Genomic DNA, 24,462 nt, shown 5'->3' on the forward strand with positions numbered 1-24,462 from the left:
TAACTACAGAGAGATGATAGGTGCTGGGGGAGGGTGGCAGTGAGGGAATCAGAGGAAGAGGTCATAGGGTGGAGGGGAAAAATAAATAACTAAAAACTACAGAGAGATGAGGGGCACTAGTGGAGGGTGGCAGTGAGGGAGTCCAAGGAGGAGGTCAAAGGGTGGGGGGGGGTGCTTTGGAGAGATGAGGGGCACTGGTGGACGGTAGCAGTGAGGGAATCCAGGAAGGAGGTCATTGGGGGAGGTACTTGAGAGAGATGAGGGGCACTGGTGGAGGGTAGCAGTGAGGGAATCCGAGGAGAAGGTCATGAGGGGGAGGGGCTATGGGGAGATGAGGGGCACTTCTGGCGTGTAAAAGTGAGGGAATCCGAGGAGGAGGTCAAAAGGGGGGGCTATGGAGGGAAGACGAGCAATGTTAGAAGGTGATAGTAAAGGTATTTACGGAGAAAGAGGTTATTGGTGTGGCACCAAAAAAGACTTTTGCATCAGCGCTAAATCCGACCCTGTCATGGCCTTCCTGTTTTTGTTTATTTACAAGTTGGGTCATAAGGGCTACCGTGGACATACTTTAAAGTGCGTACTAATTATATTTTCTGCTATATTCAATGTTTCTAAGTTTGAAGGTGATTTTACTAATGTTTTTATCGGGAAAAATGAAAGTGGAGCCCAATGGTGCCTGATATGGGGCTGGGGCCCAAGGTTAGCTTTGAGATAAGGTGCACTGAAGAGGAGTTGTGGATAATCAAGTCTATAGGGAGTGCATTGCAGAGTCCGGGGTCAGGTGGAGGTAGTAATGAAGAGGGATTCTCACTGAAGGCTCGCACAGAGGGAGCCCAAGATGTGTCACTTTCCTGATAGTCCCACCTCAGAAACCTCCTCTTCCCATCAAAGGAACTTTACATGGAAAAAAAACTTTTTGAGAGTGATAATATGTAGAAAGAGATTTGGAAAAGAGTGCGTTTTACTCGGCCTTGTAAGACTAAGAAGAGATAAAGGAGGGCCCTGAAGCAGGCCTGCCCAGACATATATGCGACAAATTTAGCCCGCAGTGGCCCACCCAAATGCCCCCTCGGCCCACCCAAATAAAAATTCCTGGAGCCGGGCCTGGTTGGCAGACACCTTTAAAGGCTCAAACCCTCTCTACAGCCATAGAGAAGACCAGTCAAACCCTAAATGAGCGAGACTTCATAGAACCTCAAAGCAAACTATACCCCAGTCCACCACCCAAAACACTACAACCAAAACCTATGCTCAAATAGACAGCAGTGACAATAGATAGCGGCTTTGCTCGTTTGAGTTTTTGATGCTTCCCACTGGACTTTGCTAGTCTTGGCAGCCATCTTGAGTGGTGTTGACTTATAAAAGCCCTGTCCATTGTTGGCCTCCCGTATCACTATCAATTTATTTTATTATGTTTTGGCTCTTGATAAGGGCCACATAAAATTCACAATACAAATTACAGACAGAAAAAAAGAAAATTCAATCACACATACAAAACTAATTGCATCCATTGAAATAGACAAGAGAAAACAATGTCAGACCTCTGCAAACTCCTTAATAAATAGCTAAAAAACCTTTAAAAAAGTAAAAAATGTAGAAGCAAAACATTTCATTTGGAGGACAGTATAAAAATTGTAAAAAAATATTCACATCAGAAATACCTAGTTGGAGACATATTGGTTTTAACCATTCAAACCGCAATGGGCGAAGTGCAGGACAAATCAGCAAGACATGCATACGATCCTGAATACTCAAGTTAAAAAAAAAAAAATTGTTGGCCTCCCACTCTCCACACATGTTCAGTCCAATCAAAAGCATGATTAGATCAGTCCAAAATGCTGACCCTCATAATGTTGTCACCAGTCTACCAGCGCAAATGCTGACAATCTTGACAAAGTCCTGTGCGACAGCGTTAGCACTGGTAGACTGACAAAAAGTGATCTTGTACCGTAGTAACTCCCCTCACACATGCTCAATGTTTGACAGAATACATGGAGCTGTGAGATGTATTTTACATAACCGCTAACCAGCCATGTCCGGAATAGCATTTGTCTCAAACAACGTGCAAGTTGTCACAAGATCAATTAAACTCTAGAAAAATGTCAATGAGAGGTTCTATCCACTCTTGGGGTATTACAACTGACAGGAACTGCAAAAAAAGGCACAGGAACTTCAATTACACGAATTGGACACTGGTTGGGGACATAAGATGAAATGGCATACATTGAAGAAGTGAGCAAACACTATTCCCACACGGGGAGCCCGTCATTGTTTGAGGGAGGAGGCAGCCAGGACACTAAGCCCCAGCAGTCTCTGAAGCCATTGTCGCTTCCACTCTGCGCCCGGAGGCGCATATATTCTACACTTGGCCCCGCAGAGTGGGAGCCCATCAATGTTTACAGAAGGAGGGGGCAGCTAGGACATCAAGTGCCAGCAGTCCCTGTGGCCGTAGCCACTTTCACTCTGCACCCGGAGGCACGTATAATGTACGCTCGGGCCCTACAGCATGGGACATGCGCAGGCATGCCCGGGCTGCACTTGGGCAAAGCCAGGGCCAAGGGTGGGCCCATCGGCGCCCGTCAGTGTCTGGTCGAGGTTGGGCTGGGCTTACTCTCTTGGTCGGCAACTCCTGGTCACAGCTTGGTCTGTGTGAAAGCCTTCACCAACATCTGCCGATCGGAGGGGTTGCTCCAGGACTCCAGGACACAGGACTACTCACGAGTACCCTTTTTGCTTGGCTTGTTATCCTGGATACCAGTGTGGAATTTGAGCAAAATGGAACAAACCATTGTTATCCCCTTTCGCGGCCCCTCTTGGGTCTACTGGGTAATTGGACTCTTTGTCACCAGGCTCTGTTTGACTCAGCGTTATGGGAAGAAGGAAAGCTCAGCCAGTGACCCCTATGGGACAGCCGTGCCATACCATTGATACATTTCTAGCACAGGCTGTGGGTGCTATTAATAAGGAGATAGATCGGGCAGAGAGGCGGCTTTCAGTAGACATAGGATGTTTGGGACTAAGGGCTAGATGTAGGTAAATGGTATTTACCGATGCGTAAATACCGAAATTTACCGATTCGGTATTTACAAATCGGTAAATGCTATGTAGGTAAATATTCAGTAAAAATTACCGAATCGTTAAGATTCGGTAATTACAGAATCGGTATTTACCGATTCGGTAAATTTACCGAATAGTCAAGTGTGGCAGGGTGTCACTTTGACACCCTGTTGCACCCCATATTAGTGCTTGTGTGCCAAGTGGCACACATACATGCCCTAAGGGCATGTATGTGTGCCACATGGCACAGGTGTAAATGCACATATGTGCATTTACATAGGAATTCGTTATTTTCCACCAACTAATAGTTGGTGGTAAATAACGAATCCTTAAAGCACTGTAGCACTGTTTACCGTGCTACCTACATATCAAAATGCAGATTCGGTAATTTTACCGAATCGGTAATTTTACCGAATCGGTAAATTTACCGGTCGGTAAAATTACCGATTCGGTAAAATACCGATTCGGTAAAATTGCAGAATCTGCATTTTCTTATGCTCCTACATCTCAGTATCCAAATACCGGTCGGTAACAGCCGAAAATCGGTATTTTCGGCCATTACTGACCGGTATTTGGATACCTACATCTGGCCCTACGTCTTTCACTGACTTTGCCAACGATCCCCAAGGCCCAGGTCCTGCACACCCCTTCCCCAGCTCCAACTCTATTGTCCTCAAATTTAGCACCTGCTGAGTCATCCCTTTCCAAGCATTCAGCCCTGAGGCTTGAGCCTTCCCTTCCCCCGCCCACTCCACCCACCGACCCAGCAACCTCCCCTGTTCCTAAACGGAAACGGAAGGCAAAGAAGACCATGGAAGCTCCTGTGACCACACATCAGGGATAGGCGAATGCTGCAACTGGGATGTTCGCGGGGGAATTGTTGACCCACCTGGCACCGTCTCTACATAATATCACAGTGACTCTTACGGACCTTTTATATCCGCTTCTGAATAGATTGGATACACTGGAGCTAGCTTCCATGGATTTGGCTAGCAAAATGGATATTCTTTTGACCTCAGTGGTCAAACATCCACCTCATCAACTGCCAGAGTGCCCATCATTAGCTGATACCATGCCCCTCGCTAATCCCCTGAGTAGCAGTGGTGCTCCGCACGCTAATGCTCCCCTAAAGCCCAAGGGAGTTATGGTCTAGCATACAGTGCTAGGGACTGGTGGATCTTGCACTGTGGGAGACGGTGCACCCAGCGCTGTTCGATCTAACTTGGCCCTAGGCCCTGCAGGCTGCCCTTATTCAGGGGTGCAACTATCCAAGGATTTTCAGCTCCCAGTGATTGATCTTCTCCTAGCATGTGCGCCCTACTCTGTGGTCCTGTCATGGGTACCTGGCCTACTAGCTTATACAGAGGAATCTACGTTCCAACTGATTAATTAAGCCTCCCGTTGGTTGGCCCTGCACTCTGGGTATTCTGTCAGGGATCATAATGATATCTTGATGGCGTGGAGGGTGGTATGGATAGACCCATCAAGGAAATCCTTTCGGGGAGACTGCATCATTATCTCGGTACGATACCCAGAGTTAGCACAGAAATTTCTCTCTGGAGTATCCAAATCATTTCCACCAAACTCATGCATTAAACTTCTCCCGCTGGGCTTTTTCTACAGATCTCCACTAGGCAACCCAGGGGAGGGACCGCCCACAAGGGGTAGGCTTAATGAAGAAGGCATGGGGCAGCTGTTGCCACTTTCAAACTCTTATGTCCCCCTTGCAAATCTGAATGAGTTGGATTGACTTCAGGAGGTTGAGGAGACACACATCTATTCACTCCAACAACATGGCTCTTTGAGACAGAGTGTAGAGGAAGCTTGCCCCCTATCAATATCGAGTCCAAATAAGATTTTATCAGCCCCACTCACTTATGTGCTTCCCGTGATTAACCACAGGCCCCAGGTGAGGCCTCACACGCCTCTTTCTCCATCACCCCCTCTTGGTAACATCAACCACATTCCTGGTACAGAATTCAGTCTTATCTACTGGAAGGTGGCAGGTCTGTCTTCCAAGTTTACAGAGGACAGATGGCGAGTGTATGTTAGGTCATATAAAGTCATATGCTTACAGGAAACCTGGGAGACTAAGAATAATTTTTTATGGACTGGTATAAGACTATCTTCTGCCCATCGTCAAACTCAATCATGGGATGAGCTAGTGGGGACCTCATTATATTTGTGGATTTAAAATTATGCAAAGATTTAAAGATTTTAAAGTGGGATTCTCAGGTATTCCATGGTATAGAATTGCATATGGGGAGAGCACCTACACTTGCTATAATCAATTTGTATAATGCCAAGAGGGGGAGGGCAGGTCTTCCAATCTCAATGCTTTAAATCGTACCCTAGACTCCATTAAGGAGGAGGGTTGTGAGCACATGAATCTTATTTAAGTGGGTGATTTTAATTGTCATTTGTGCCCATCATTTGTGAAGAGTCAGTCGACTGCTCAGCCTTGCCAGCTTTTAGACAACCTCCACATGGAACACACCACAGAAGGGAAGGTGTTAAACAATCTTTTACTTTCTCATAACCTGGTATACACCCTAGACCACTGGTACCCGGGGCCTACTTCTCTATTGCCCCCAACGTTTAAAGGAAGTGGTTCTGCAACTATCATAGACTTTATATTCGTGACAGCACCTTTGGGAGTGGTTCCCGGTTCATTTATCACAGATCACAGTGCTTTTAGCAATCACAATCCACTGACACTTGTGCTGACTGGGCTGGGCCACTATCCAACAGGTCACCGAAAGTTTCAGGCATCTTTAACCCCCATTGATCAGGGTAGACGTCTTCGATGGGTGAGCATAGACATTAACCATAGCCTTTTTTCTTCATGCTAGAAAGAGATAGGCGTATGTGTGGGTCTTCACACACCGAGCGAGGAAATATTAAGCTCGTTCTCTTCCATAGCCCAGATAGCTTCTGGCCTTTTAACCACACAGGTAGCAGGGCGTGTCCCGGCTTCCCCCTCATGGTTTGATCACAAGTGTTCGCAGGCCTTAAGGAGGCTAAAAGCAGCCATGAAACAGGTGCTGAGGGAGAAAGATAGAGTGTTCTCATGCCAACGTCTTTATAAAGAGAATTTGAAACAGCGCAGGCTCCAACTCCAAAAGCAGGCTTGGGAGGACTTAACCAAAGCAAGCTAATTGAGTGATTCAACATTATTTTGGAAAATCAATAATAGCCCTTGCTTTGCGGAATCAGTCAATCCGGCCGTGTGCCACCACATCATGCCAGATCAGTGGTTGTCTCATTTTGAAAAAGTTTATAACGTAGGCTGCCAGGGCGAGCAATTCATAGACATACTTCCCTGTCTGGCGTTTCCCCTATTGCTTTTTACTTGGAGGAGGTTTCTTCAAGTATTGAATTGTTGGCATTAAACAAGGCCTTTTCCATGATAACATTGAGGTTTGGGCTCCTATACTGACCCAGGTGTTAAATACGGCGGCCTCGAGGTGATGTTGCCCTCCTGGTCCACTGCTATCATAATACTCATTTCTAAAAAAGGAGACAAGGATAACCCACAATCTTACCGTCCAATCTCTCTCATTGATGCGGTAGTCAAGGTTTTGGGTCGGAAACTTCTATCCAGATTGTCTTTGTGGGCCACAGATAACCATATTTTATCGGATGTCCAATATGGCTTCCAGGAAGGTTTGTCAACTACGGACCAATGTCTTAACCTTTATCTCCTGATATCTAAATACAAGGTGGCCCAACTGGGCGCACTGTATTTAGCTTTCATGGACCTTATATCCGCTTTTGACCGGGTAAACCGGACTAAGTTGTGGGATATTAATCTCTTTGAGAGTGGATCCTTGTATTGTCCACCTACTTATATCACTCCATGCCCACACGACGGCGGCAGTGAGATTTTCCCATGAGGGAGATCTTTCCAATCACTTTAATTATATACGGGGAGTGCTCCAAGGTTGTATTCTAGCTCCTTTTTTATTCTCAGTTTATATTAATGGCCTTGAGACTGCCCTTTTGGCACTCTGTTCAGACTTCCCTAGAGAAGGTAGGAGCACTTTGTCAGGACTACTTTATGCTGACGATGCTGTGCTCATGGCCCGTACGGGCCGGGGCCTGCAGGTTTTAATATATGGTTTTGTGGCATTTCTGGACAGGCTGGACATGTCTGTCAATTTTATTAAATCCTATGTTTTAGTGGTGGGTCTCCGGGGGCTCCGGCCAAAAGGTATTAAAGCTGGCAACCATACCCGTGGCAAGGTTCCGGCTTTCCCTTATCTGGGCGTGTTATTTGATTATAAATTACTGTGGGAAGCCCTCTTGGAAGGGAAGCTGAGCAAGCTGAATAAATCCTGTGAGCCATCACTAGCTTTGCAACTAGATTGGGTTCATGGGCCACGGAGGTCATCTTAAAACTGTACAAGTCTAATGGAGTTTTATACGGTAGCGAAATCTGGGAGTATGTGCCCCCACATAGGTTACAGGCGGCTGAAAATAAATTCCTGCGTCGGATCCTGTGATCTCCCTGAGCACGCCAGCCTGGTCTGTGCATGAAGAGCTAGGGGTTGGTTACCTGGCGGATCAACTGGCATTCAACTTTAGTGTGCTGGATAAAGATACAGGCAGGTGAACATAAGGGCTTAAACCGCATGATCCTATTGGATTGTCTGGCATTGGAACATGCCAACAAAATCCCTTGGATAAGATACGTTAAGGAGTACTTCCAAGCTATAGGAAGACCAGACATTTTCTTTGCACATGACACTCTAAGTTTTGGGGACATCAAATTCATGAAAGACCTACATCACACATGTATTACTGTGAATCATGAAAACACTGAGATTAGTAAACCCTCAGTGAGGGCCTATGCATTGTTAAAATCAGTTATGGCTATCGAACCATACCTCCTGGCCTTTACTACTGCTCATGACAGATTCTTAATCACACGTTTCAGATTCAACCAGCTTTATAATTTTTTAGCAAACCCCTGCTGTTTTTTTCCTTTCAGATCAGCGAGGTCCCTGTGGCTGCGATCTTCGATGTCGTCAGGACACGTTACATTTTGCACTATTGTGTACATTTTTTTTGTTGCCCAGAAAACGTTTTCTCTGGCTCTTGTTAAAAAGCTTGAAGTTTAGGCAGGCCAAATTGGCACTCTTGCACTTACAGTTGTTACCTACCCCCTTTACACTCTGTGCAGTGCTAAGTTTTTAGCGGACCGCTTATAAATCTAGGCTCTCTAGAATTGGCGGAATTTGTGCGATCTGCATTTGTAAAGTTCTTTTAGTGCGTGGGTGTGTACAGTCCTGTCTCCCAGAGTTTAATCCTTTTGTATGGTTTTAAAATGTTATGATGTTTTAGCGGCATTAAATGCTTTTTTACATATTACATGGTGTATTTTCCTTTTATTGTACGAATGTATGACTGTATCTTTCATGGATGCGTTTTCACCCGACTAAAGAAAGATATATATTCACACATGTTGTGCAACTAAAAATAATACATATGCCAATTATCCTATTGACCATACCAAAATAGGTATTTACTATTAATATCAATTGTCACATACTTGCCAGCCAGCATAGTAACTCATAGACTGCAAAGTGACCCCACTGAAAACAGCTTTAACCATATTCATAACAAGTGCCTACCCCAGCACCATGGCTAGCATAACTCCAAGGAAAGATTCTAACTACCAAAATCAGTAAGTCAGCACCACCCAAACACTAGAACTCTCCACCCTTACACTGGAAACAACACCTACTCTTTAGGGGCATTGACCACAAACTTTTGCACACCCAGGAAGCCCTACCCAAACCCAATTCCAGCCTCATCACCAGGTTTCCTGTATACAGTGCTAGTTTCACACTCATGTCATAATCTATTAGAAAGGGCAAACACACAAATGGGGACTACACCTGCATCTATTTCACATTCACACCAAGACAAGCAACTCAACATGCAGCACCTATGCCATCCTGAGACAAAGGGCATACACCAGCAGCCCAGCATGATGGACTAGTGCATGACATTTGCAGCGTGGACCACGAGAGAGAAGCGTGTCAGAAGACCAAGATGATACATGTAAAGCTGTTGGAAACATTCAGGAAAATGCAAGTGTCTTCGTGGTTGGCAGGCAATTAGTGCCAATAGTATTGCAATCACCAAGAGTCATCCCACACATTGTAGGTCTCAGTTCAGTAATGCTGTCTCACATAGCCTCCAGACTCAGACTTAGGTGGGCATAACCTGCTACAAAGAAGTCAAAAACAAGTAATGGGTTGTTTACTGTCAATGCATAAAAAGGAGTCATATGTCTTTTTAGTACTGATTCACTTTGCCTTTGTTTCACTTTGCCTTTGTTTTTTCCAACATCCTTCCCTGCACCTCTCCTTCACTCAAAGCAGGAGAGCCAGATCTCTTTTGTGAAAACAAGTATAACATTGTGGATAACATGCAATTAATAAATGAATTGCAAGAGAACATCTTTCAGCCTGTTTATTATATGCCTTGGAAATTTAAAATTGTGTATGTTTTCTGTCGTCAACTTTCCGCTATAGAGATTTAAATCCAGGTGAATCAGTGTTTCTTTAGTACACGGCATTACCTCAGTTTTTCTAAAGTTGTAGGGTCATCCTTGTCAAAACATGTATCATGAGTTCTTTGGCTCAGGCCCATGAATACCCCTTCTACTGAGGGATACATATTATGCTATTGGAAATAGTGATAGGTGGAATTCTTGAGTTCATCCCAGCCACTGATAAACTCTCACGAGACAGAACTGCAGCATATGTTACACTTTCAGTGTGTGAAGTGTCTCTGGCAGATGCCCTGCCTAATGCATTCACTAAAATAGCTTTCTATTGGTAGCGCTTTGTGTATGTTTGTGTACCTTGTTCAGTACCGGTGGTCGCTTGTGGCTGGTTTACGGTAAGGTATGACCAGACATGTTTAGTGTGTTGTTCAAGGAGAAAAAAGGAACAAAGTCCCTACAGTCTGATATCAGGTGGGCAAAACACCTCAACCCGAACCAAGTGTCTATCTAGGTAGGATAAGGTATGAGGGCCTTCAAGGGATTTATTTCACAATATTTAATCTCTTCTTAGAGAGTTTCAACTTATTAGGGTCAAATGAATGGACACCTTTCTTTTGGGAAATGATTCCTATTATTTGTGCCTAAGTTTGGCACCATAAAAATTTAGTAGCGTCTAAGTCTATGTCATTTAGTTTACTACAACAATGTATTAAGTAAACTTACACATACTATCAAAGAAATCATGCAAAAAAAGAGAAGAAGAAAAAACTGAGAGGGTGTATATAGAAAAATAGATGATTTTATCTTCGTCAAATAAATTTCAGGGTACAAATATAAACAATTACACAGATGAAACAGATAGGTGACACTATTACTCAGGTAACCTCACTGTGACATTAAGGAACACCTTTCTTCAAAGTATTAATTCAAAATAAATCATAGAAGAGAAGATGTAAGTCGACGTTTCGGTCTCTACGTTGTCATACATGAGACCATCTTCAGGACAAAAATAAATGTTACAGTTGATCCCTTGATGTGAAATTAGATGGCATTTATGAATTTCCACCTCGGCAATAAAGGGGGGCACAATTTTATGTGTCCGCAGATTTATTTTTGCAGAATCTCTTTTCTATCGGGCTATTCCGTGCCTTTAGTGAGAGTAGAAGAGGCGGTTCTATCTTGTGTCGCTTATTAAGTTATTTAAAGGGCCACAAGATGGTAAACTTCTTGTATGTGCACACCGGATAGCTTCCTGGATGGATTACGAAGCACTGCGCGGTGACAGTGGTCTAATCTTAGAAGAGGATTTTTATTCTTTATTTCTTTCGTGAGTCGTTCCAAACGTAGCGTGCCATTCAAAAAAATTAGCATGTAGGTCACCCTTGTCAAAACATGTATCATGAGTTCTTTGGCTCAGGCCAATGAATACCCCTTCTACTGAGGGATACATATTATGCTATTGGAAATAGTGATAGGTGGAATTCTTGAGTTCATCTCAGCCACTGATAAACTCTCACGAGACAGAACTGCAGCATATGTTACACTTTCAGTGTGTGAAGTGTCTCTGGCAGATGCCCTGCCTAATGCATTCACTAAAATAGCTTTCTCAGCACCCCGGAGGCTCTAATGGTAGCGCTTTGTGTATGTTTGTGTACCTTGTTCAGTACCGGTGTTCGCTTGTTGTTGGTTTACGGTAAGGTGTGACCAGACATGTTTAGTGTGTTGTTCAAGGAGAAAAAAGGAACAAAGGGCTAGATGTAGGTAAGTTGTATTTACCGAATCATAAATACCGAATTTTACCGATTCGGTATTTATGAATCGGTAAATATGAAGGGGGGAGATGTAGGTATTTCCAGATGTGGAAATACCGATTCGGTAATATTCGGTATTTACCGATTCGGTAAATACCGAATCAGTATTTCCTATTGATTCCTATGGGCTGTGAAATGGGAAATACCAAATCGGTAATTACTGATTCGGTAAATACCGAATTCTGCAAGGGCGCCAGGGGGTGTCACTTTGACACCCTCTGGCGCCCCCAAAAATAGGCATATGCGCCATGTGGCACACAGACATGCCCTAAGGCACATGGCTAGGTGTGCATGCACACATGTGCATGCACACCTGAATTCGGTATTTTAACAACCAATTGGATTGGGTGGTAAAATACCGAATTTGTAGGGCCTTTGGGACTCAGAGGAGTCCAACCTACATCTGAAAGTTTCCGAATCGGTAAAAATACCGATTCGGTATTTTACAGAATCGGTAAATTTACCGAATCGGTAAATTTACTGATTCTGTAAAAATATGCCCCTACATGCCAGTTCTTAAATACCGGCCGGTAACGGCCGAAATCGGCCGTTACCGACCGGTATTTTGGCTCCTACATCTGGCCCAAAGTCCCTACAGTCTGATATCAGGTGGGCAAAACACCTCAACCCGGACCAAGTGTCTATCTAGGTATAGCACTTATTCTAACATAAGTATGAGACAAGTGTCTATGTAAGACCTAGCATGAAGAATATCGGGCACAGAATTAAAAAAATATATATATCAAAGAACAATTTATTGGAATAAAAAGTATATTTATAAACATACAGAATAAATCACCTGTTCATTCAAAGAACACAATAACACTCCTCCCAACGAAGGTTACAATGTAATTATATCACACAAATAGGTTAAAAACTTTAAAAAAAACAGTCTGTCTGGGATTCATGGTCTCGCGCTGGTACTGCTGCTTCCGGCTCACGCTCGCTGTGTCTGTTAGCTCATGAAACATTGATTTTTTTTTTTTCAGGTTTCAAGGGAGTTGAGCTACAACTTGGCTGCATCTTCTAATGCATTTCCTTTTTACACACTTCTAATACTTTGAAGTACTACAGTCGCCAGCTATCTGACTCAGTGGAACAAGACGTTCTTGCCAAAGAACCCTGATGTATTCTGAAAAAACCCTCCAGTGTTGTTCTTGAGGCATTTCTAAAAGCTGAAGTGATATTAAACCTCTGCACCATGGTGCTCTTAAAGGAGATCGTGCGGCGCGCGGGTGTGCGTGTGTGTGTGCGTGCCTGTGCGTGTGTGCATGCGTGCATGTGTGTGCGTGCGTGTGTGTGCGTGTGTGTGTGTGTGTGTGTGATGATTGTAGCAGCTACAGCCTGAGATCCGGCATTTTAGCATACGTGATTCTTCACCATTTAGATACAGTCTCCAAGCCAAGAAGTTCCTGTCAGCTTATCACTGTTTATTCAGAAATCACTGCAGATAATTATGTTATCATCTTCATACACATTCAGTTCAAGCTGCCGTGTATTTACTATACAACTGAAACCATTGTTTGTTGTAATAATGAGGTCCTGGTCTAAATATTTTAGCAGCCTAATAAAATGAGGCGTCCACAATACAGAAGAACCGTTGAGTGATTTTTCATCGGAATGGTGACTATGAAACGCAGGTAGATTTGGTTACAGTGTCAAGTGAATGACAGTTCAACAGCATTTTAATATTTCCCAGGCATAACGGAGGGTTGAACGTTCTGAATTTAAAAGGGAGAAGCTGAAAGATAAACATTGCAATGTTGGGTCTCCGGACTTATAACAGCCATTATAAGCCCAGGGCCACTTCATTCTATTCAGTGGAGCTCCCAACATTCTAGTGTTTCAATTATCAGTTCATCTCACCTTTTTTACATTAATGGAGAAGGGGCCATATTACAGGGCACTATGGTATTACAGAAGGGGTCGCAGACGCTTGTGCATCCCCTTCAGTAACAAACGATATCACAGGTGCACTTAAAGCGCCAACGCTACCTTCAGGGGGTATTCCGTAATTTGCATTGGGGCATGTCCTGTGCAAATGAGGGAATTCCTTTGCATTTGCTCCCATGCCATATGACAGACGTGGGCAAGGAGGGAAAGACACTCTCAGGGGGGCGCATTTACAGTGTGCCACCGGTGGCGCACTGTGGGTGCTCCCTGAGAGCAGCCCTCTGGAAGGGGGTCCTCAGACATCCCTGTAGGAAGGTGGATATCTGATTATATGGTTACCCCAAATTTTTGCCTGGTATTTTGCTGGTTTTCGACTTAGTTGGCCTTGGACCCTACTATACAAGGCCCCAGTCTATCTGCTTTCTCTACAAAATGGACTCCATGTACTTTAGGCACATACCAGATTGGTTACTGGGTCACCTTTGTGAGCCCCTGTATAATGTACCATAGGTACCCATGGCATAGGTGCACCCTAGGCCTACCAGGGGCTGCAGCATGTATTGTACCACCCCTGGTTTGCCTTCCAAACTGACACCACACGTCTGTTCACACAGCCTGGGTAAGGTGGTGTAATCACCCATTACTTAGATATAGTATATCTATATCTATATACCTATATGGACACATATACACCTATAAGCCACTCCCAAGGCAGACCTCGACAATCCTGGAGGTAGAGTGCTTGGTTTTATGTGAGAGGGTGCCCTAGCATGAGCTGAGCCTCTCTGCAGCTTTCAGAACCATCTCCTTATAGCTGTTCTATGATATAACCATACCATATACTCTTAAGTGCATTATAATCCACGCGGTTAATGCTAACTTTAGTTTGACTTTATCAAAACATGTCATGTAAGGTGTCAAACACTTTGGAATACTACCCCCCCACCACCACCAGTCCTGGTGGGGGGGTAGAATTCCACCCTTCTAGAGTGAGAAGACATGTAGTTACTGGTAAACCCGGTTAAAGTTAAACAGAGCCTTAGCATCACAAAATGGATACTGCTGCCACAGACACGAGTCTGCCCTCCTGCTGCTTGACGAAACTCCGGCAGGGGAGGCCTGGACAATAGGTTTCCGGTGCAGGGAGGTGCTGGCACCTCCCCAGACAGGCTTTTGTGTATTGGGGCAGGGAGAGCTGCATTCAGTGAATGCTTTCCAGATACTGCCTGGGGCACACTAGGTGCTCCATGCATTTCCCAGTTCAAACCGGTTGCTGGGGCACTCTGCCCCAGCTCTGGGATGAAACTGGACAAAGGGAAAGGGGTGTTACCACCCCCTTCCCAGGTCCACCCATAGGAGGGACCTTACAGGTAGTCCAACCCCTAAACTTAGTAGAAGTATAGGAGCTGTGTCCCTAGGACTTTAGATTACCCTGGACGAAACTCTGAAACATAAATCCTGGACCTTCGACGTTCCATTTCGACTGGAAGACGGAAGACATCTCTCTTGTGGTCAAGGAGTGACCACCCTGTGCAAACAGGCACCAACAGCAACTTTGCCTGTCTGCATGGTCGAGGCTCCCGCCAGATCCTGAAGACTCTGCGACACAGGACATAGACTTCCAAACATCTCTGATGCTGTTCAACGTTCCCAGCAAATCTGAGACCCGTGGCAGACACGAGAGACGTGGGACCATAACTCTTGGACATCCTTCGATTTGCTAACTGCATCAACTCCCGAGGTACCTCGCAGTTGTGTATTGGGGTACAAGAAGCCCCAGCCCCAAGCACCATTTGCACTGAAGCTTAGGCCTCCACACTCCACGAGTGTTCCGTGGGGCCTGCTCTTGCATTTCAGCTTGATGCATCTTCCCAGTTCCTAGTCCATTGGCTAGTGAGCCTCCTGAAGACTTCCTTTTAAATCTAACTTACTTCCCTAATTACTCCAGGCTTGCTCCAGCTTCCCTGCAAAGGAGAAGTACCACAGACTTTGCTGGTCTGCACGAAGCCAATCTTGACATCTTGCGTGGATTGTGTTTGCCAAGGCTTCTTGGGTTCAATCTGGATACCAGCACTGCCGTCAACTAGATCCTTTATGGGACAGCTCAAATCCAGCTCCTGGTTGTCATCATCGCCTCCTGAACCTCGTGGCTGAATAGACAAACTTTAACTTTTCACCTGAAATCACCCGACATCGCCTGGTTCCTTCCTGGTTCCTTCCTGGTCACTGACAAGTGACCCAGGCTCTGTCCCTTCTGCTTTCAGGTTCTTCAGATCTTCGATCCACCCTTGAATCCATCCGGACACTTTTCCTCTGGTCACCTGCAGCACTTCTTTGCAGCTCTCCATTGAAATCGACAACGAAACCGACATCAAAAGACACCTATGCACCTGGCTTCCGTGGGTGAGGTAACACGAGTATTCTGGTAGTATCGAGGCTATTGGCCCTCCTAGTGTCTAAGTCTAAAAGGGTTTCATCGTAGTCCATCCGGAAGTATTCTTAAATTGTATAATTGTAACTTGTTTGTTTCCCATAGAAAGTCAATGGTAACCTGCGGCTGTGTTTAGACACTGCACGCATCTCCCGTGGACCTCCTGCTTTGTAACCTTTGGTTGTTTAGAGTAGCCCCAGCGATTCCACAGGCCCCAGGCCTGCTTTCTAACTCACACGTGGTTCTTATACCACTATTTTAGTATATGGCTTGTGAGGCCCCTAGGGCAAAACGTATACTGTGCAACTTTTCGTATGCTAATGAAGTAACTTGTATTGTACTGTCACCTCTGACCTCATAAAGAGTACAGAGGGGTTGTGTTTAGAATAAATACATATATATTTGGTATATACCTTGTGTGGTGTCCTTTCATTTGGCAGTCAAGGGATTATAATTGGTAAAACTACTTGCCTAATGCGCTCTCTGAAGTCTTAGCCTGATGACTGCTGATCCATGCTACCACTAGGATAGCTTTCTATAAGGTTGACTTCACAACCACCATCAATAAAGGTCTAGAACTAGTGGACATCATATGCCAGGCTAACTTCTCACATTGGTATGCAACACATGGGATAAGAGCTTGCATTGTTTTACCAAATAATCTTGAGAATATCATTTGAAAATCACATCAAGGTACCTGTAGGTACATATGAATCAAGTCTCATAATACATAAGTTCTACTGAACATAGCAGTTGTAGGTAGTAAGGGCTTTGCACACCCTGACTACAACTTCTAGAGAGGTTCTAGTAGGAAAACAAGTAGTGTAGGTAGGTGCACACACCACACCTCATTAGTCATGTCTTTAAAAGCAGGAGGTATTACCTCTCTGCCAGATGTCAGGCAGGTGCAGACAACTAAGTATGATACCTTTAGTTTCCAAGATTTGAGAAGCTTATGTGTGGTCAGAACATTAAGACAAGGACAGAGTCAAACCACCCAGCACCTGGTACATCTTTTAGTGGCAGATGTGTTAGAAAAGGCATCAGACCCAGATACACAGGGTAAAAGGGAGGGGGCCAACCTTCTACAGAAGAGGATCCTACTGGGCCAGGCCCACTGGATTCTGAAGAAGAGGAGACTGTAGACCAGGATGAGGAGAATTAACCTAACCTGGGAAACACAGGACTATCTGGAGGAGGAGATGGCCTAGGAAGGCTTCCCTCCAGACCTCCAAGTAGGCCTAATGATGTGAACAGAAGACCCAGATCACTCTTCAGTGAAGCTGAACATTGTGACTCACCAGTAGGGTCCAATGCCTCTGCTCAAAGGAGAATGACTTCCCCTCAGAGGAGAGAGCATAAAGCTAGAATGATAGAAGTCAAGCTTAGGATCAAGAGGCAAGAAGTTGCCCTTGCAAAAGAGACCCTAGCTCTTGAAAGAGAGAAGAAATTGTGTGGGCTAGAGCCCACTGGTAGCAGCAACAACCCTAGTGGTAGGGAAAGGTCTCATGACCATAGAAACCTGAACAAAATTGTACCTTCCTATCAGCTTGGGGATGATATCCACATGTGGATCACTGCTTTGGAGAGGGCCTGCAAAGTACAGCAGGTACCCCAAAGTCAGGGGGCATCGATTTTGTGGCTCTCCTTTTCAGACAAAGCCGGATACAAGCTCCTCACTCTTAGAGAAGAGGATTCTGACAACTACAAAGATCTGAAGAGTGCTCTGATGGATGGGGTTGGCGTAACCACTGTGCAGTACAGGTTCAGAGACACCCAGAAGACACAGACTCAGGACTTGACTGATTTTGTAGATTGTGCTACTAAGGGTTTGGAGGGGTGGTTACTGGGAAGCAAAGTACAAGACTATACAGGATTGTATAATTTGATTATGAGGGAACAGATCCTTAATACTTGTCAAAAACAGCTTCTACACCAGCACCTGGTGGACTCTGATCTGACCTCTCCCCAAGAATTGGGTAAGAAGGCAGACAAATGGGTCATAAGAACCAGGGTTAGGCTTAAAAATCAGGGTGGTGACCAGAAGAAAGATTCTACCATACCACAAGAGAAAGGTGGGGATAAATCAAAAGATAAATCCACAACAGGGCCCCAAAATCCTCTGAGGGGGGTGGGTCCCAAACTCCTTCCTCTACTGTCAAGAAAACCTTATTGCCATGTATGTAAGATACCTGGCCACTGGAAAACTGACAGCAGTGGCCCAAAAGCCAGCAATAAGGAAAATATTCCTCCAAGTAATACTCCAACACCTCCTGTTACTACTAGTGGTAATCCGCCAGGTGGTGGGAGTGCTCCCAACACTTTGGTTGGGTATTCTTGGGGAACTCAGGTGGACTCTGGCCTAACCAGATCCCCTACTGCAGCAACTCTAGTCTATGATGGTGGCATGGGGTTTGCCAATTTCACTGCTTGTCCCAAAGCATTGGGCAAGTACAGACTGGAGCCCCATATCAATGGTCAGACAGCTGTGGCCTATAGGGACACAGGGACTTTTATCACCACGGTGACACAGATATTAGTCCCCTCAGAACAGCTATTACCTGGGTTTACATACCAGGTGACCAATATTGATGGAGACAAGACAGATCATCTGTGGAACAAACTACCTAGGCAGTACTTCTAAAATATGAAACAATATTGTTGAAAGGACCAGCACTAGTGGTGAACAGATTCTCAGTAATTACAAAGTTTATTACAGTCACATAATAAAAAAATACATGTATCATACATCAATAGTTAAAAATATACCTTCCTTAGAAAGTACACATACATCAATTATATCATAAAAATTCGTGGACATAAAGGATTAAGTTGTGTGTCGACGCGTTTCGGCGACCAGCGCCTTTCTCAAGACAGATTACAACTTTCGAAAGAAAAAGTGAACTAGACACGATGATTCACAACACAATGGGTGGAATATCAGCACTGTGGCGAACCGTGTGATTCTTAAAGTTGATTTACCTTTTCTGTTTAAAAAAGATTCTGTAATTTTAAATAGAGACAGGAAGTCTCATCTGATAAGTTTACAGCTCTGATATAGGGGCGAGTATTGGAATACTTCAGCGCCTTGGCTACTTAGGTCTTTATTACGAGGGATCATGGACTCAATTCCAAGCCTTTGCTGGCAGCTCTTTGAATATCGGCGGTGTAGCGCAATGTGGATATAAAAAGGTTTCAGTTCAATGATTACATCCAAGAACCTGACCGAGTAAGACGTTCGCCTCCACGCGGTATTCATCCAAGAAACCACAGGATTTCATTGAGTCGAATCTATCGACTGAAACCTTTTTATATCCACATTGCGCTACACCGCCGATATTCAAAGAGCTGCCAGCAAAGGCTTGGAATTGAGTACGGCCATTTTCAGCAGAGCGAGCACCAAACAGCGTTTGATTTTAAAACAAACACGTTCGGGATTTCACAAACCACTCGACTATGCTGGTACCATCAAGCTTTAGAAGCACAATCACATAGTGTGGAGGCGACGTAATTCCAGAGCTCCGTTTGCAGGAAGTCCATGATCCCTCGTAATAAAGACCTAAGTAGCCAAGGCGCTGAAGTATTCCAATACTCGCCCCTATATCAGAGCTGCAAACTTATCAGATGAGACTTCCTGTCTCTATTTAAAATTACAGAATCTCTTTTAAACAGAAAAGGTAAATCAACTTTAAGAATCACACGGTTCGCCACAGTGCTGATATTCCACCCATTGTGTTGTGAATCATCGTGTCTAGTTCACTTTTTCTTTCGAAAGTTGTAATCTGTCTTGAGAAAGGCGCTGGTCGCCGAAACGCGTCGACACACAACTTAATCCTTTATGTCCACGAATTTTTATGATATAATTGATGTATGTGTACTTTCTAAGGAAGGTATATTTTTAAGTATTGATGTATGATACATGTATTTTTTTATTTTATTATGTGACTGTAATAAACTTTGTAATTACTGAGAATCTGTTCACCACTAGTGCTGGTCCTTTCAACAATATTGTTTCATATTTTAGAAGTACTGCCTAGGTAGTTTGTTCCACAGATTTATTCCCTGACCTAGGGGTTGATTGTCATTTGTTCTAACAGGGAACCCTTGTTGTTTACAAGACAAGACAGATCATGCCATGGCAGTAATCAATCTCAGCTGGGGAGGTGTCACTGGCCCACAGAGAGTGGCAGTGTCTACAAACTTGCCTGTGGATTGTTTACTTGGCAATGATCTTGAGATCTCAGCCTGGGCTGAGATAGAAAAAGAAACCCATTCCAAAATGGTAGGCCTTCCTGAAAAGGTCGGTAGGGCTGTGATGACCACAGCCCAAACCCAGACAGATTTTTGTGTTGTGAAGCCTGAAACTATGGATTACTCCACTCAGACAGAGAGCATTGGGGGGGGGGGGAAAGAAAAGTCTTCCTCCCACCAGATATTAGGTGAGGGTCACCCTCCTCAGGGAACTGACCCCACCCCTTGTGAAAGAACTGCCCCAGAGGTAGTCAGGCCTGGCCTGGCAGAGCCCCTGATGTCAGTGGACCCTTCCAAGGTGGTACCCAGTCTGGAGCAGGTAACCTGCCCCTCTCTACCCTGCCTCAGTCAGCCCAGGGCTGCAGAGGTCAGGGAGGCCAGTAGACCCCAAAGGGGCCCCTGTCCAGAGGAACCCCCCATCAGCAGAGTAGGGGCACCCAGTCTAGTAGCCCTAGTCAGGTGAAAAATCCTCAACCCTCCGAGGGATTTCCCTTACCCTTGTGTAGGCACCTCCCCCAGATGGACTATGTTGGGCACAGGCAAACCTGGGACCCAGTGGCCCCAAACCTGACCTGTCCCTCCAGTGGTCCAACCAAACGGAACCAGCCTCCAGCTGTAGGCAGCCAGAGGTTGAGCCTGAGCGCACAGTGCAACTCAGTCATGGAAAGAAAGGCATATATGGTGGATAGTGATTGGAGGAAGCTGAGCCCAACTTTAGTGGAGCCTCACTTCAGTACTCCATCCCAGCACCAGCCTTTTACTTTGCAAAAGCACCCCACAGGTAGTAATTCCCTATGGTGGAGACCCTCTGATACCCTTAGGGTGAGGGATGGCTTAGTGGACCATGAGATAGGAGGAAACCATGCTAGTGCAGGTAGGTACTTCCTTATATGTCCACTTAGTCAATATAGGCTTACCTGGACAAGGATAGCCTTATCTCCTTTCGTTTGGGGGTTGTGTAGGAAGGTGGATATCTGACTATATGGTTACCCCCACTTTTTGCCTGGTGTTTTGCTGGTTTTTGACTTAGTTGGCCTGGGACCCTGCTATTCAGGGCCCCAGTCTATCTGCTTTCTCTATAAAATGGACTTCATGTACTTTAGGTACATACCAGATTGGTTACTGGGTCACCCTTGTGAGATCCTGTATAGTGTACCATAGGTACCCAGGGCATAGGTGCACCCTAGGCCTACCAGGGGCTACCGCATGTATTATGCCACCCCTGGTTTGCCTTCCAAACTGACACCACAGGTCTGTTCACACAGCCTGGGTAAGGTTGTGTAATCACCCCTTATTTAGATATAGTATACCTATATCTATATACCTATATGGACACATGTACACCTATAAGCCAGTCCTAAGGCAGACCTCGACAATCCTGGAGGTAGAGTGCTTGGTTTTATGTAAGAGGGTGCCCTAGCATGAGCTGAGCCCCTCTGCAGCTTTCGGAACTATCTCCTTATAGCTGTTCTATGATATAGCCATACCATATACTCTTAAGTGCATTATAATCCTCGCGGTTAATGCTAACTTTGGTTTGGCTTTATTAAAACATGTCGTGTAAGGTGTCAAACACTTTGGAATACTACCCCTCCCCCCACCAGTCCTGGTGGCGGGGGTAGCATTCCACCCTTCTGGAGGGAGAAGACATGCAGTTACTGGTAAACCCAGTTAAAGTTAAAAAAAGCCTTAGCATCACAAAATGGATGCTGCTGCCACAAACACAAGTCTGCCCTCCTGCTGCTGGAAGAAACTCCGGCATCGGAGGAATGTACAATAGGTTTCCTGGTGCTGGCACCTCCCCAAATAGGCTTTTGTGTATTGGGGCAGGGAGGGCTGCATTCAGTGAATGCTTTCCAGACACTGCCTGGGGTACACTAGGTGCTCCATGCATTTCCCAGTTCAAACCTGGCGCGAAACTGGACAAAGGGAACGGGGTGTAGCCACCCCCTTCCCAGGTCCACACATAGGAGGGACCTTATAGGTAGTCCAACCCCTAAACTTAGTAAAAGTATAGGAGCTGTGTCCCTAGGACTTTAGATTACCCTGGACGAAACTTTGAAACAGAAATCCTGGACCTTCGATGTTCCATTTTGACTAGAAGACGTAAGACATCTCCCTTTTGGTCAAGGAGTGACCACCCTGTGCAAATAGGCACCAACAGCGACTTTGCTGGTCTGCATGGTCAAAGCTCTCGCCGGATCCCGAAGACTCTGCAACACAGGACATGGACTTCCAGACATCTATGACGCTGCTCAACGTTCCCAGCAAAGCTGAGACCCGTGGCGGACACGAGAGATGTGGGAACATAACTCTTGGACATCCTGAATTTTGCTAACTGCATCGACTCCCGAGATACCTCGCAGTTGTGCATTGGGGTACGAGAAGCCCCAGCCCCGAGCACCATTTGCACCGAAGCTCAGGCCTCCACACTCCACGAGTGTCCCGTGGGGCCCGCTCTTGCATTTCAGCTTAACGTGTCTTCCCGGTTCCTAGTCCATTGGCTAGTGAGCACCCTGAAGACTTCCTTTTAAATCTAACTTGCTTTCCTGGTTGCTACAGGCTTGCTCGGCTTCCCTACAAAGGAGAAGCGCCACAGACCTTGCTGGTCTGCAACGAAGCTTCTCGTCATCTTGCATGGGTTGCGTTTGCCAAGGCTTGTTGGGTCCAATCCGGATACCAACACCGCAGTCAACTAGATCTGTCATGGGACAGCTCAAATCCAGCTCCTGGTTGTCGTCGACGCCTCCTGGACCTCGTGGCTGAAGAGACAAACTTCACCTTTTCACCTGAAATCACCCAACATCGCCTGGTTTCTTTCTGGTTCCTTCCTGGTCACTGGCAAGTGTCCCAGACTCTGTCCCTTCTGCTTTCAGGTTCTTCAGATCTTTGATCCACCCTTGGATCCACCCGCACACTTTTTCTCTGGTCGCCTGCAGCACTTCTTTGCAGCTCTCCATTGAAATCGACGATGAAACCCGACATCAAAAGACACCTATGCACCCAGCTTCCGTGGGTGAGGTAACTCAAGTACTCTGGTAGTCTCGAGGGTATAGGCCCTCCTAGTGTCTAAGTCTAAAAGGGTTTCATCGTAGTCCATCCGGAAGTATCCTTAAATTGTATAATTGTAACTTGTTTGTTTCCCATAGAAAGTCAATGGTAACCCACGGCTGTGTTTAGACACTGCACGTGTCTCCCGTGGGGCTCCTGCTTCCTAATCTTTGGCTGTTTAAAGTAGCCCCAGCGATTCCACAGGCCCCAGTCCTGCTTTCTAATTCTCATGTGGTTCTTATACCACTATTTTAGTATGTGGTTTGTGAGGCCCCTAGGGCAAAACATATACTGTGCAACTTATCGTATGCTAATGAAGTAACTTGTATTGTACTTTTACCTCTGACCTCATAAAGAGTGCAGAGGGGTTGTGTTTAGAATAAATACATATATATTTGATATATACCTTGTGTGGCGTCCTTTCATTTGGTACTCAAGGAATTAAAATTAGTAAAACAACTTGCTTAATGCACTCTCTGAAGTCTTAGCCTGATGACTGCTGGTCCATGCTACCACTAGGATAGCTTTCTATAAGGATGACTTTACAACCACCATCAATAAGGGTTGTTTAGACTGGTGCAAGGTGCCCACTAGAACTAGTGGACATCATATGCCAGGCTAACCTCTCACAATCCCCTAGCAGACCGGTGCACTCACTGACTGCACTCGCCTGCAAAGGGATCTCTAATCACCTGTAAAAGTACAGGCAGGTGCCAGCAACATTGTGAAAACACAGAGCAGCTGCAAGAAGCATGCTCCATGTTTTTACCGCAATAGGGCGCATTTTCATTGTTTGCCCCGGCACACCTTTTATTAGGGGCTCCTGGCTCAAACAATGAAAACGGAAAATATTGCCCCAGATGCTCAAACTTGACAGAAATGTAGTCAGAGAAACATGTCCAACATATTAACTACTTTTTTAGATCAAAGGAACTCCCTGAACACATGAAGTACAATGAGAACTTACTCAGCACCGGTTACACTGAGATAAGATCACGTACACCGGAAGTCTCAACATGCAGGGTACCCAAAGGTTAAAGCATTCATTGGATTTGCTATACTCTATTATTGTTCTCACAGATCTCATGACACATGAAATCCTGGCATTTGGCACATAAAAACTGTAAACATATTCAGTTTACTCCAGTACCCTTCAACTTTTCCACCTCAGAGTGAAAAATATGACCGCCACTGAATTAGTGGTTCTTGGCCCTTTGTCCTCTGTGGAAACCCATGTTTTGAACCACAAAGCAACACACAAAAATACAGAACTAAGCATTCATCAAACAAACAATTCACAAAGATAAAAAAAAAGATTTTTTTATTTAAATGAGAAAGTTGGAGCTACACTTTATTATTCTATTAATAATATTTAATTTTATAAGCAGCCATGGACCCCCTGAGTAGTTGTCGCGGACTCCCAGGGGTTCCCAGACCCTAGGCTAAGA

This window comes from Lissotriton helveticus, chromosome 11 (assembly GCF_964261635.1).
Source record: "Lissotriton helveticus chromosome 11, aLisHel1.1, whole genome shotgun sequence".
Taxonomy (NCBI): Eukaryota; Metazoa; Chordata; class Amphibia; order Caudata; family Salamandridae; genus Lissotriton; species Lissotriton helveticus.